This window comes from Eulemur rufifrons, chromosome 19 (assembly GCF_041146395.1).
Source record: "Eulemur rufifrons isolate Redbay chromosome 19, OSU_ERuf_1, whole genome shotgun sequence".
Classification (NCBI taxonomy): Eukaryota; Metazoa; Chordata; class Mammalia; order Primates; family Lemuridae; genus Eulemur; species Eulemur rufifrons.
Window position 1 is genome coordinate 52,373,145 of NC_091001.1, and position 14,446 is coordinate 52,387,590.

General features: G+C 39.8%; 1 protein-coding gene and 1 non-coding gene across 9 annotated transcripts in view; one reads left to right on the top strand and one right to left on the bottom strand.

The window, feature by feature from the left end:
• CTNNA2 (catenin alpha 2) overlaps positions 1–14,446 on the bottom strand; it is a 1,068,594-nt gene that overhangs the window by 188,993 nt on the left and 865,155 nt on the right. The gene's annotated exons all lie outside the window — the stretch shown is intronic.
• Positions 545–675, top strand: LOC138400455 (small Cajal body-specific RNA 20). The gene has a single exon (XR_011236335.1). It is a non-coding gene; the product is annotated as a small Cajal body-specific RNA 20 (non-coding RNA).

Sequence of the window (14,446 nt, forward strand, 5' to 3'; positions counted from 1 at the left end):
ACAGAAAATGTACCTAGATGAAATCAGCATAAATTGAAAAACCAAATGTTTAATCCAGCCGTGATTATACCCCAAAACTGAATGAGTAAATGATGTTGCCTATAACAGACATAACTCAAAAAACAGAGGTTTAAAAAAGAATTGAAATGTATCTATGCCTATCCAACCTCAAACTCCATCATTATAGCCATAGCCGAGAGACTCTATTTTGCTACTTTCAAGTCCCCTGATATTAAGCAAGATAAAGTTTCAAAAAAATAAATAAATTAGAAACCCAGAAAGTTCTGAGTTCAAATCTTAGCTTGGCCACATACTAGCATATACAGGCATAGAAAAGTAACTTTGCCAGCTTGATAGTCACTTTCCTCAATAACAAAACAATGTTAACTTGTGCTGATTCTCACCTCCCAGGCTTGTGTTCATAATGCAGTAGGATCTTGTTTTTTAAAGTGCCCAGCATGTAGCATGTACTCAATGAACAGTGTTCATTCCTCAGACTTCTAAGGCATAGTAAGTGAGTTGCAAGTCAAAATAAGTCAAGAAGGGCCTCTCTCTCATGGGTAGTAGGGGGTCCTTTTTCTCCTCAGCCAAGGATGGAAACCAAGATCAGGCCTGGAAGGTCATTGTCAGGAATGCCACAAGCTGGGAAGCCTTGTCTTCTTAACTCAGTCATTTGGAAAAAAAAAAATAATAAGTTAACTGACTTTTAAACAACAATAAAAACATATCAAACATTTTATTGCACAGTGAATGATATTCTTGCAAAGTAGAACCCCCAGGCTAAATACAAAACCTGCCCAACCTGCCCTTGCTGACAACTCTCACAGCTGGAGCTCCTCTTCTGAAACTGCTGTAGGCACTTGGGACATATATTTTTGATTATTCACAAGATGGAAAATATCATTCTTCTGAGGCAGGATTGACTTCTGGAAAACATTGGCATCACTGGGATCCAAGCCTGGCAATAAGATCTACCTGAAGTGCAGCCACAAACCAGTAAGGCTGATTTTCTCCTGTGACTCATTATCTAGTTCAGAAGACTATTTTTGGGTTTTTTTTTTTTTTTTTTTTTTTGAGACAGAGTCACTCTGTCACCCTGGGTAGAGTGCAGTGGCATCATCATAGCTCACTGTAGTCTCAAACTCCTGGGCTCAAGCGACGCTGCTGCCTCAGCCTCCTGAGTAGCTGGGACTATAGGCAAGCACCATGACACCCAGCTAATTTTTTATGTTTTAGTAGAGATGGGGTCTCACTCTTGCTCAGGCTGGTCTCAAACTCCTGAGCTCAAGCAATCCTTCTGCCTCAGCCTCCCAGAGTGCTAGGATTACAGGAATGAGCTACTCCACCCAGTCCCAAAAGACATTTTTTTTTTTTTTTTTTAAGTTCTGGATCCTACCAAACTAAAACCACCAATACATGAAGATAATGACATAAGGACATTTATTGCACCACTGAATGTAGTAGTAAAAATAATTGCATGTGTATTGTTAAAGAAAAAATGCATTCAGTGATATTTGCTAAAGCATACTAGAGATAGACTTTATTCGGGACCATCACAATAGGTATAGGAACCACGGTGATGGGATTTTGCAGTTGGGGAGAGAGACAGAGCTCAACTCCAATGCAGCATGTACAGTGGGAATTTATAGCCAAGGGAGAGAAGTGTCAGTGGATAAAAAAGTACTAAGAGGTAACAAGAGGGCCAAGGGGAACTCCAATCTAACAGGATTCTTGCAGAGGACAGGCCAGGGTAATCAGACATCACCTAGGGGATGGTGGAAGATGACTCACCTCATTAGATATCGAGAGTAATCAGATATTGCGGGTCAGGGGTTCTTGCTAAGTCGACTTGCCAGGGTTCTTTGTCAAAACTGGATTTCATGAGGAAATGCATGGGTGAGACTCAGAGAAGGTTCAGGACTGACTAAAGATTGGTCAGGTGAAGAATTTTTTTCAGTATCAACAGGACAATGACTGAAAAATTCATGCCATAACTCTACCATTAAAGATTACGTCACTATCAAAAAGAATGAGTTAGACAAGTCTTTTTCAAAGTGAGTCCCTGGAACGGCAGTGTCAACACTGTTTGGGAACATGTTAGAAATGTGATACTGATAAAAATTCTTAGGCCCCACCCAGATATACTGAATCGGAAACTTTGGGGGATGAGGTCCAACAGTTTATATTTTAACAAGGCTTCCAGGTGATTCTGATGTACACTAAAGTTTAAAAACCACTGAGTTAGAGGGTTGTCCTTGAAGGAGTTCGGAAGTTTCACCCCACAATATGACTCCTTGGTATAAAGGGTATTTTGAATTAAAGGCCCTTTGAGATCAAAAAGCATTGGAAGGGGCTTTCCCTTTATCTGCATAAACTGGACTGACCAATCAAAAGATCAAAAAGAACAATTGACTTCTCTTCTTCTCTCTGTTATCTCAATATATTTGCAGGAAAGAAGATCAAGAATGTAACCAGACCTGGCCCAAATTATTTTAAACATAATACCTTTCTCTCAGGTTAATTTACAAGACAATCCATTTCCCCCATCCATTTGTCCTCCCTAGTACCATTTGTCACCCCTAAGCAGAATTACCTATACTCCACATTTCCCCTCCTGTCCAAAAAGACAGATATGAAAATATCTGAACTTCAGTGGGATATTGAGTAATCACTCTGTGATTCTCCCCATGCACATGGTATTGGTAAATAAACCTTTCTCTTATTAATCTGCCTTAATTGTGAGTTGATCGCTCAGCAAACTTTCAGGGGAAAGGCAAGTTTCTCCTCACCCCTACATCCTCCACTGATCGAGAACATGAATGTTCAAGATATGTTAAGTAAGAAAAGCAATAAATCATAGCTATATTAAATAGTCAAATTAGATTGAGTGTGCATGTATGAGTCTGTGTGTGTGTGTGTGTGTGTTTAGAATGAAAGATGTGGTAAAATATTTGCAAGGCTCTAAAAACGAACACAACGATGACAGCTTGGGTGAGGGTTGATGGAAAAGGAGAGAGAGAGAGAGAGAGAGAGAAATATACCTTGTTTATAGTATATAGAGAGATAAGTTTACTAACTGCTTCTCTCATATTCTGGCTTTTACTTAAGGCTAAAGTCACATTCTTTTTAACCTCTTATTCTTTTGTGAGTGTTAGAGTTTCTTTTTCTTTAGGACACCTTGTGTTAAGACCTAAAAGGCACTGAGGTATGTGCATGAGAAATGAACAGCATATAGACATACTTAGTATCTATTTTCTGTACGTCACTTTCTCTTTTCTGTCCATGAATCTTCTTCAACCACCAACCAGGCTGCAGCATTAGAGTCCCTCTGAACCTGTTCTAGTCCAGCTGCCCAGTTTGTGAATTGCTCTTTGCTCAATTAAACTCTGTTAAATTTAATTTTTATCAAAAGTGGGTTCCGAGATAGAGCTCCCAGAGACCCCTGGGAGCACCGAGAGTCCAAGCGAGGTACCTGCGGGACTTGCTGTCCTTTGCTCTCTCCACTGCAACTGGGGCTTGTGGGTAAGTTCTCTCTCAGATTGCAAAGCTCCACAGATTTGTGTTTTGAGCCTTCTGAGTTTGTTTGAGCAAATTTTTTATCTTAACTGGGTTCAGAAGTCACGACAGAAACTAAACTAGGTCTGGGATCAGATTTTATCCAATAATTAATAAACTTAGATCTAGTTAGAGGCCTCAAATGTCTGAGTCAGAAACTAACAGCAATACTACAGGGGGTGGGAACTCCAGCTTTCAGGAATTTGCAGAGATCTCTGTGTTCTATCTCTTTGTTCCTTTTTCTTGGGTGTGTGGGTAAGGAAAAATCATTGCCCAAAGTGATCATGAAGATCTGAGAGCCAAAGCCAAGATTTAAGGTAAAAATAGGATCCTTAATTTCTGAAGAACTGAGTACTCTACTTTCTGGCTATGCCTACCTATACATGTGTAAGTATTAGGCCCTGGAAGTGGCAAACGCTTACAGAAATGACAAAATCTTACTAAAGGCAAAATTATTGCCTAGCCAGTAATTGCTTAAAACAATAAAATAGATAATTTAAAGATTGGTAGTCTGAATAAAAAAATAGTAATATTTCAGAGCCAGCAAATAAAAATTCTTCATAACAGCTATTAGCATTGCTTCTGTCTGTATGTCTAGGTGTCTATATATGTCATTTGTATGTTATATTTTACTACCACATTATATAAAAGAGATCTAATTAATTAGTTTAAAAGCACTTAAATCAAATATTTTATCACGAAGACAGAAACTAACTCAAATGGTTTTAGTTCATGTGACTTTAAGAATACAGTAATTGACCTCTGCTCAACTTTCTTTTCTGTTCTCTTACACTCTGTTTCAGAATTTCTGTACATTCTCAAAGCTGATTTAGACTCTTGTTCAGTACTTGTTCATTACACTAATAATCTTTTGCTCTGTAAACAGAGTGCTCTCTTGGACTCCCATTCTTTTAAAGATTCTAGCTGAATTGAGGCCATAAAGCCTCTAGGTCTAGACTCCAGTGGGTACAGACATCTGTAACTTATGTAGAACATAAAATAGAGCACTCAAAAGCTTACCCCAAAATGCCTTGAGTCAAGTTTGTCATAGCCCTTGCTAGAGCTTGCACATTGGCAAAAGAAAAAGCTGCCATTATTTGCATAGACTCCAAATATGCCTTTGGAGTCTGCCATGCACTTGGCACAATTTGGAAATCTCATTTCTTAATTTCTGCTGACAATGCTATTGCCAATGGACCTATAACATCAGATAGATTGTATATTGGGCCAGATTCCCTGTGGCCCCTTTTCTTTTAACTTTTTGACTTGCACATATGTCCCATCACATGGGGGATAATTAAGAAAAAAATATATAGTTGGTACTACCCTGAGATCTACAATATCTCTGACCAAATTATTTCCCAGTGCAATATTTGTAAATCTCACCAAATCTCTGGAGGAAACCAGTACTCTCCAGGAAGCCCCCAAAGACCCACATTGATCCTTATTGCACTCCAAATTGACTTTATAAATTTACCTCCAGTTTTAGGTTTTTCTGGATAAATTAAATGCTATCCAACTAGGTGTGCGGATGCTACAACAGTGGTAAAGAAAATAGTAACTGAGATTATTGCTCATTTTGGTATTCCTTTACGGATAGGGTTAGAGCAAGGGGCTCATTTTAAACCACTTGCTTGAAAAGGCTCTGGGGTACTCATTAAAATTTCATAGCCCATATCATCCCCAATCCTCAAGGCAATTGGAACATAGAAGTCTAGAACTAAAAAGGACTTTGAGAAAAGTATGTCAAGACACTGGACTTAAATGGCCAGAAGCATTACCTTTGGCTCTTATAAAAATACAAAATGTTCCAATTAGGAGACATGGATTAACCCCTTTTTAAAATAGTGTTCTGTCACCCTATACCTACTGGTACCTATATACCTTCTATTCCTGGACTGACTGAACACTATGGGGCTTTAAGTGAACAATTCAATACCATGATTAGCTACCTACAGGCACTAACTAATATGCTTGGAGTATATCATTGACAGGTGAAAGGAGGATGGCCTCCACCAACTGACAGGTCTTGTCATCCTGTTTGACCAAGAGATCGTGTGTACATCAAAGTTTTTAGAAGACGATATGCACTGGCATCTCACTGGGAAGACCCTTATAAAGTACTGTTAACTACCTACACTGCCATAAAAATGAAAGAGAAATCCTTCTGGATTCATGTGGGACATGCCCACCTATACCAAGACAATTGGAGAACAACCCCTACAGGTGACCTTAAAGTAAGGATATCCAGTGCCAGTTCCCAGGCCCCTGAAGCAGACGTCTTCATGAAGTAGACAGCTCTTTCCCAAGATCACGGATCAAGAAACCATATTTTTTATCTAAAAACTCCTTCTACTTTTCTTTTTACCTCCTCCTCCCCAAAACAGTCCTTTTTAAAACCCTTCTTCTTTTAAACCTCCCCCTTCAAAGATTGCACATTGGAAGCTGAGTGGACGTTGCCTCATCTTATCCCATTCTCCCTTTTATTGTCCACTATGACTCTTCTTTCAAATTACGCCTTGCTCTTACTAGCCTTTACTGTTTTTCTTCCAGCAGGTCAGGTACAGTCCCTGCATCCCTATACACCAGTCTTTGAAACCCTGGCCACAAAAACTAATCAATCTAATTGCTGGTTATGCCAACATGTAGATCATACACAGGAACCTGAACTCATTTTTGTTTCTGCCAATGTGAGTACCTGGTAGAACCAGTCCGGAAGATGGATGTATGACAGTCTGTGGCATCCACAACCAGAGAAAAAAACATCATACTGCTTCTCCTGTTGGGGAGTCAACTGGACACAGAAAAACCTCTTTGGAAGCTCAAAAGCTGTCTTTTGCTTTACCACTTTAGGTAAAGTGGTAACAAAAGTAAGGGTCTGAAAAAGGGCAAAATATTTTATGAGTTGTCTCTTTAAAACCCTTCACCCTTTTTGAGGAATTAAAACCTGCATTCCTGCCTGAGACCAGTAATCAAAGGGGCAGAAAAATGTTCTTTGTTCCTTAAACCATAGGAGATGATGTAACAGAATTGTCCAGACAGAGGTCATGAGATCATCTTCACTGGAGATACTATATTTAAACAGCAGTAGCCCAAAGCTGAAAACCCCCTTTAAAAGCTCTGTATTTCTGCTTAAAGGGAGGACCATGATTCTTTAAGACAAGAATCTGCTATCTTCCTCATTTGCCAGCACATTAATAAACTTCTTTTTCCTTTTCCTCAAAACACTTGTCCTCATTCTTTGTTCAGCCTTGGGGACCAGTACAAAATTTTCAGTAAGAAAGTCACTGGAAAGAAATTTTTCCCTCTGCATCGAAAACAAGGATGATGCTGGATCTTTTCTGGGTGACATACTAGGGCAATATTGTGAGCAAACCCTATGGTTTGATTCCACAGATGGCGTTCTTGCACTCTTAGATGCTGCTGACACTAACCCTCATGATGTCAACGCTTGTCAAATCACAAAATGTTATGAATGACTCACAAGCCATGTCTGTGCAACTTGGGGTAGTTCACTTGCTCTACTTGTTAAGTTGTCAGACACTAAAGAGTATATATGGTCAGATCAAACGTCTGGACTGACTTGGTTAAGTGACAAAACTGAGGCCTATAAATACCAGAACCAGACCAAAGGCATTTTATAGCAAAGATTTCACAGCCTGTTCTGTTCCCATAGACTGGCAGGGACACATGGAAACTGGAGATGTGGAAGTGCCAATGAGGAAGAAAATGCACAGCAAACTCTAGACTGGGAGGTCACAGGTTCCAGCCTGACCCCATTTGTAAAAGACACTCATCTTTTTATTATGTGTGGTGATAAAGCATACAAGGGGTTCCCATCTAGATGGTCAGGACGCAATGGCCTTGACATCCTTTGTTACCAGGTACTGTACTTTAAATGTCAGCCAAATTACAAACTTGGGCTCTTTCATTCATAAATTGGTACCAGGCAAATGTGCTAAATGCAATATTATAAAAAAACCCACTTGTATATCACAGTTTTAAGTTCTTTTTGGTGCTAAGGACTCTTTTCCTGGCATTTAGAACTCATGAGATTGAAAAGGCGGTTTTGGATCTCTCCATGGCAATGAAACAAGAGTTCAATATCACTGTGCAAGCACTGGAGCACTTCAGTTAGAAGTCAACAGCCTAGGCTCTGTTGTATTTGAAAACTGCTATGAGAAATTTGTGTGATTATTAGCAAAAAATGCTCTATGTAAAAACTACACAGGGCAAGTGGAGACTGTGATCTATAGCTCTCAAAAGACAAGATAAATATTCTCCATCAGATTAATAAAGACCTATTCCCAAGAATGGGAGACTGGTTTAATGGGGTGTAGAGAAATGTGCTTAGATCTGTTCTTTTCTACTTATTTATTCTCATTCTAATCTGTGTTCTTGTCTCCCTTTTCAGATCTCTTGTTACTTGACTACTAACTAGATCTCTCTCTCCACAGCCACTGACTCAGGTTTTAATGTGTGAAAATTCTAGCGAAGTTCTAGACAAGGGGAATGAAGGAGCTGAGGAAATTTCAGCCCACAATATGACTCCCTGGTATAAAGAATATTTTGAATTAAAGGCTCTTAGAGATTAACAAGCCCTTGGAAGAAGCTTGCCCTCTATCTGCATAAACTGGTCTGACTCATAAAAAACAACAATGGACTTCCCTGCTTCTCCCTTTTATCTCAACATATTGCAGGAAAGAAGATCAAGAATGCAACCAGACCTGGCTCAAATCATTTTAAACACAATACCTGTCTCTCAGATTAATTTATAAGTCAATCTGTTTCCCCCCATCCATTCATTCTCCCAAGTATCTATTCATCCTCCCTAGTAACTGTTTATTTTATCACCCCTAAACAGAATTACCCGTACTCCTCTTCTTCTGCCCTACAAAAGAACAGGTATAAAAACATCTGAATTTCATTGGGATATTGGGTAATCATGCTATGATTCTCCCCAGGCGCATAGTAAATAAACCTCTCTCTTATTAATCTGCTTTAATTGTGAGTTGATCTTTCAGTGAGCTTTTGGGGAAAGGGAAAATTTTCACTTACCCCTACAGTATATAGAAGGATAAGTTTGCTAACTGCTTCCCTCATACTCTGGCTTTTACGTAAGGCTAAAGTCACATTCTTTTTGAATCCTTTATTCTTTTGTGAGTGTTACAGTTTCTTTTTCTCCAGGACACCTTGTGTTAAGATCTAAAAAGCACTGAAGTATGTGCATAAGAAATGAACAGGATATAGGCATACTTAATATGTGTCATAATTCTCTAAAGACCATGCAAATGTCTGCTGGCTAAATGACTGTCACTCAAGATTAGGGACAACATATGTCAGTTTCTACATTTTTCAAGCAAAGGAAGGCTACAAATTGACAGCAGTTTGCCAGGAGGACCAGTGTACAAAGCCATTTTTTTCTTCTATGAACAAAATATAAATGTAACAGAGGGGATGGCCTGAAAAAGGGTACAATGTTTTACAAGCTGTCTCTTTAAAACCTCCCCCACTGTTTTTGGGAATTAAAATCTTCATCCCTGCCCCAGACTAGTGGTTGGAAGGGCAGGGAAATGTTCTTTGTGTTTTTTGTACCACAGGAGATGGCTCAATGGAACTGTCCAGGCAGAAGTAACAAGACTGTCTTCACCCAGAGATGGGGTGGATGAGAACCATCAACTGTAGTTAAACAACAATACCCTGAAGCTGAAAACCCTCCCTTTAAAAGCTCTGTATTCCTGCTAATAGACGAGACGATGGCACTGTAAGATGTAAGACTCTATCCTCCTCATTTGCAGGCAACTCCTCAAACCACTTGTCCTCATTCTTCTGATGCAGCCTCAGGGACAAGTAGCAAACTTTTGGTAACAAAATGAAGGAAACTATCCTCCTTAATGGAGTCATATGCGACTATGCATAGAGTCTTAACCAGTTTAAGTTTCAGGGATAACTTATTTTCAGAGCCTTGACATTTTCTTAAATATCTGAGAAGTTTGGGGATTTCTTGAATAAACTCTGGGTAAATGAAATACTTTTAAGTCTTAGTGCACCCCATGAGTTTATCCAACCTGCCAGGGCATTGTGGCACTGTGAGAATGCTCCAAGTCTCTGCCTGCCCAGCAAGCTCACACACATTGGCCCCTCTACACTTCCACCCAGCCTACAAAGACTTGAGTACCCTTGCAAAGGGACTGAGTGGTCTTCTTTTTTTTTTTTTTTTTTTTTTTTGAGACAAAGTCTCACTTTGTTGCCTGGGCTAGAGTGAGTGCTGTAGCATCAGCCCAGATCACAGCAACCTCAAACTCCTGGGCTTAAGCGATCCTACTGCTTCAGCCTCCCAAGTAGCTGGGACTACAGGCATGCGCTACCATGCCCGGCTAATTTTTTCTATATATATATTTTAGTTGGCCAGATAATTTGTTTCTATTTTTAGTAGAGACAGGGTCTCACTGTTGCTCAGGCTGGTCTCGAACTCCTGACCTCGAGCTATCCACCTGCCTCGGCCTCCCAGAGTGCTAGGATTACAGGCGTGAGCCACAGCGCCCGGCCTGAGTGGTCTTCTTTATGGGAAAAAAAACAAGGTGGCCAAGGGAAGTCAGCATATCATCCCCAAGACAGACTCTGATTGTAGTAAAAGGAGGCAATTGTCAGAAGCACAAAAAAGCAGGAGGAAAAGGAAACAAGATCAAGTGGATCTTGTGGGGTGTCCAGAGACAGACTGGTATGCTTCAGGTTAGGAACTGGAGCTCCAGGCAAGGCAATGAGGGGTGGCTGCCACTTTCAACAAACTTCCTTAACTCCTCAATTTTTTGCAAGGCATTTTTTTCCTTGGCTCCTGCCTGGGCCCATGTTCTCTGTGAGATCCCCTTAAGATAAGCAAGATATGCAAGCTGCCCTTTTCTTACTGAATTCAAAATGTACATGGCTCCTTTAATACCTCAGATTTGAATATCTCATGCATATCTATTAACTTCAATGTCAAAATGGATTGTGGTCCTTCTGGCCTTTTAACCTCTTGCATCAGCACCTGACATAGCAGGTCAACTTCTGTAGAGGTTCTCATCCTGGAGGCACATTAAAAGCACCTGGGGAGCTTTTCTAATGCTAATGCCAAACTCCACTTAGACTAATTACAGCCCTGTATTGCTTATTGACTTGAAGGGGATACCTTCTGAGAAAGGTGCCCTTAGGCAATTTCATCATTGTGCAAACAAGATATTTACACAAACCTAGACAGTATAAACAACTGTACACCTCGGCTGTAGGTATAGTCTATTTCTCCTAGGCTACAACCCTGTACAGCATCTTACTCTACTGAATACTGTAGGCAATTGTAGCACAATGGTATTTGTGTATCAAACATATCCAAACATAGGAAAGGTACAGTAAAAATATAGTTAGCATAAAAGATAAAAAATGGTACACCTGTATAGGGCAGCTCTATTACAAATTTATGGAACCACTGTTATATGCAGTCCATCCTTGACTGAAACGTCCTTATGTAGCTCATGATAGTACATCAAATTTGTTGGGAGGTAGGGGGAGGACACTGGACATTTGTAATTTTTTAAGTTTCCAGAAGCTTATAATATAAACCCAGGATAGAGAACTACTGAACTAGCTGTTATCTAAGTTGCTAGAGGGAAGATTAGAGCTTCCGGTGTGTGACTGAACAAGCTGAACTTCAAGGTCCTTTCCAAACAGGAGAAGGGTCAGTGATTTTCAAAAAGCAGTCTGCTAAAGAAATGATTTTTCACAAATAACAGTGGAAGGAATTTTTCAAGGTTAAAGAGAAAGACTTTTGCAAAATGAATTGGAAAACTGAACTCACTATCTAAGCAATTCCAACAAGCCATATGCAAATATAAATATGTATTTTGAAGTTATATCAATAGTCTATATGTTTTGGAGAATCTTAATTTGTTGGGGGTTTTTTGCATAAATTTATTTTTTACTGGTCAAGGATCTGGAAATTAGCTCTAGTATTTGACATACAGAAGCACAGTCTACTTCAACATTACCTGACTCCTTTAACTATGAATAAATTAGACTCTAGTAGTCCACATCTGATTAATAGACACTGAATCATATTAACTACAAAATACATCACTGTATGAATAATTGAAACATCCAGGTTTTTTCAGATAGTCCCTCAGTTCTACCGGAGGTAACTTATCAACTGGCCTAAATAGAATTACTCTATTTCTAAAAAAATATTGGAGGCTAATTTATTTCTTCAAAGACTTAGAATGAAGTTAGAGAAAATGTACAACTTATTTCTGTAGCTGCTGTTAGTAAGTCCCTTGGCACTTACACAAGGATTGAAAGATATATATTCCTTCTTACCCACCTCATCTGCAGCCTAACTTTAATGGTAAAAGGAAGTAGCAAGGGTGAGGGAAGGCACTAGAGGATAGTATCTTCCATGAACTAAAATTTTAAGGAAGTCATTTTTCACATTTTCAAAAGCGGATCATCTCTTTAGATCTCCTTAGCAGGACACAAGGGAGTTTGAAGGGTGCCTGACTTTTAAACAAAAGAAACAAAACAAAATCTTAAAGAGGAGAAAGACTCACCAAGGGAGACAAAGAGGAGGAGTGTTAAATTCTCTGAAAAAAAGAATAAAATAAAATTTAGAGCATCATTACATGAAGGTTTCATCTCAAGAGAAAAGAGAATAAAGAGAAATGTGAATCCATCCATCAATCAGTTTTTATTCTAAATCTATTATATTGGGCCTTCGAGGAGACACAGAAATGAGTTTGGAAAGGAAATTCTAGGAGTGAATACAGGGGTGTATAAAGCCAAGTAAGGAGTTTGCATTTTTCCTTATATCAGCAATAATTAATAATAAATACAATGTATGGTATACTTATGTGCCAGCATTATACTAAAAAAACTTTACATACACATTTTCTTCCTTTTTTATTGATATATAATAATTGTACATGTGATATTTTGATACATGCATATGATGTGTAATAATCAAATCAGGGTAATTAGGATATCCATCACCTCAAACATTTATCTTTGTGTTGTGAACATTCCAAATCTTCTCTTCTAGACATTTTGAAACATACAATAAATTATTGTCAACTGTAGTCAACCTACTGTGTAATCGAACTCTAGAATTATTCCTTCTGTCTAACTGTATTTCTGTACCCATTCACCAACTTCTCTTCATCCTCCCCTCCCCCCAATCTTCCCAGAGTGCACATACATTTTCTCATGAAATTCCCCCAGGTACTCTATAAAATATCTGTTATCTTTCCTATTCTATAGCTGAGGAAACTGAGGCTCAAAGTACCTATCCAAGGTTGTCCAGCTAGAATTCACTGGCTAGATTTTCAAAAGTGGATCTAACCTAATCTAAACCCTCAGCTCTTAAACACTGCATTTAATTGCTTGAAAACACTAAGAAACCCAGACAATTTTACAGTGGTGACTTAATCAGCTTTTAGGAATCACACGATCTACATGCCAGTTGAACATCACACCAAGTGGCTTGGCTCCGGGGTCTCACTGTCCCAGCCTGCTCCCCCTGTGTCCAACAGCACCCCCAGGCCACCCACGGGTACTGAGGTCGCACGAGTCGGAACGTTGCTGGAGGTTGCTGGGAAGGCAGCAGGACTGATGCAGAGCACACAGAAGCCACAGCAGTACTGAGCCATTTAAAGTGCAGGGGACAGTAAAGTGTCCACACTGAAACGAGAGGCTTCCAGGAAAAATAATAATCTTTTATTCCACGTAGGAGCATCAATCTACAACCCAGGTGCTCCACGTTGCCATTGGCTCAGGTGTCTCGCTTTTGGCCGCCTATAGAGACTAGAAATTCAAGGAGATGCATTCAGTACCACATCTGACTGCCAGATGTTAGGAACCATCTCTTCAATTCAAAATTCTCACGGCCCTTTGGAAAGTCATGTTTCTAATAAGGAAAGAAAGTAACTGCTCAAATCATAAGTATTGCACAGTAAAGGGGCAGTTCAGTTCCTGAGCCAGAGTGACTGAGTCCAGTTCCACTCTTCCCAGCCATGTGACTTTGCTCATGTCACATGGCCACTCTGTGCCTCAGGGAACCACAGGCTTATTTCAATGACTAAATGCATCAGTGCACTTAGAACAACATCTGGCACATAGTGTGCGTCTGGCCACACAATTCCTCCTCCCTTCGTGGGACAATTCTGCTATTAAAGAAATTCCCTGCTCAAGCACCGGCCTTCTCTTCCTATCTCCTTTTAAAACTCACAGATGACATGGACAGCACACATCAGTTACCACTACCTTAGTGCAAATTAATCTATCATATTGTTTTCTTCACTTTAATGACCAGAGGATCTGTGAAAGTGTACTTCTTCCCAGGGAGATATAGAAGAGGAGTTAAAAGGTTCAAAAGGCAGGGTGGACCCAAGGCATGAAACACAAATTTCACTAACCTGCAATTTCACAGAAACTAAATCCCCTAGAGATCCTAATGTTGGTCTCAAATTCCTCTCCTTTACTCATGCCCACATACACAAAAAGAAACTTGCTAAATCTTCTTTCCTCTCCCCTCACATGGGTTCCACAAAGTCCCTCCCAAGCATCCTGATGGAGGCATGACCCTCACACAAGCCCAGGGAACCTTGCAATTACTAACCAGGTAATAGTTTCTCTTTACGTCTTTCTTCCTGCTCTGCCCAGTGGCCCCACTCCAGGTGTATGTGATGAGTGTTCCTTTTTGACAAAGGCAAATGGACTACACCATTTCACTTTTCTGATTTCATTTATTGGCACAAGAAGGCTGCTTCATAAACCCCGCCACCTCACCACCCCCACCTGACCATTTTGCCATTCGTTAGCCAGGCCTGACAGCCAGTGAGCTGAAACAGAGCGATCACCAATCTGGTAG